Consider the following 1,151-nt stretch of genomic DNA (forward strand, 5'->3'; position numbering starts at 1 on the left):
AGGAATGCCCTGGAGGTGGGAACACTGGGACCAAAGGAACAAAGGAAAGGACGGTGGAAGCAGAGCCAAATCGAGGCAACGGAGGGACTTGGGAAGAATAATCTGCTTTGATCATCAAGGAATAAAGAAAAGTCCATGTCATTTTCTGCTCAGGGAAATACCAAAAAGGAAAACAATTGTTTTTAAAAGGGAGAAATTCCAAAAGAGGGGGTATTGTCATTTTCAGTTGGTAAATGTCAAAAGCACTGTTTCTGTTGATACAGCATGATGGGTAGAACACATTTTGGGGGGGGAAGGGAATAACAATATATATATCCAGATGCAAGCTCCCACGGTTTGACTCAGTATCCCCCCTTTCTACTAGTTTAGAAATGTTCCGATGAAAAAAAGGCTCCTTGTCCACTGACCGTATGCTACACAAAGGCAGGAAAATGACTTTCACCCCTCATTCCAGCACTCAGCACTTTGCTGGAACATGGTAGGTGCTCAATAAACACTCATTTAAAGAACAAATTTGCAAAAAAAGAAGCTCCTTGATAATTGCAGGTCAACTTTAGAAGAATTGGTTAATTTCATCCAGCGATGGTAATATTAGGCAACTGTTCAAAAGGTCTCAGTAAGAAAATTACTATAAAAGATATTGGGGAGTGGGGCTTCCCTGGTGGCGCATTAGTTAAGAATCTGCCTGCCAATGCAGGGGACATGGGTTCGAGCCCTGGTCTGGGAAGATCCCACATGCCGCGGAGCAACTAAGCCTGTGTGCCATGACTACTGAGCCTGCGCTCTGAAGCCCGTGAACCACAACTACTGAGACAGTGTGCCACAACTACTGAAGCCTGTGCGCCTAGAGCCCGTGCTCAGCAACAAGAGAAGCCACCACACAGGAGTAGCCCACGCTCGCCGCAACTAGAGAAAAGCCCGCGCGCAGCAACAAAGACCCAACACAGCCAAAAAATAAAATAATAAAATAAATAAATTAAAAAAATATATATTGGGGACAATTTGGGAAATACGAATATCAACTGGGTAGTAGATGATATTAGGAAACTTTTGTTAAGACATCTACAAATTGGGCTTCCCTGGTGGCGCAGTGGTTGAGAGTCCGCCTGCCGATGCAGGGGACACGGGTTCGTGCCCCGGTCCGGGAAGAT

This window comes from Lipotes vexillifer, unplaced genomic scaffold, assembly GCF_000442215.2.
Source record: "Lipotes vexillifer unplaced genomic scaffold, Lipotes_vexillifer_v1.1 scaffold567, whole genome shotgun sequence".
Lineage (NCBI taxonomy): Eukaryota > Metazoa > Chordata > Mammalia > Artiodactyla > Lipotidae > Lipotes > Lipotes vexillifer.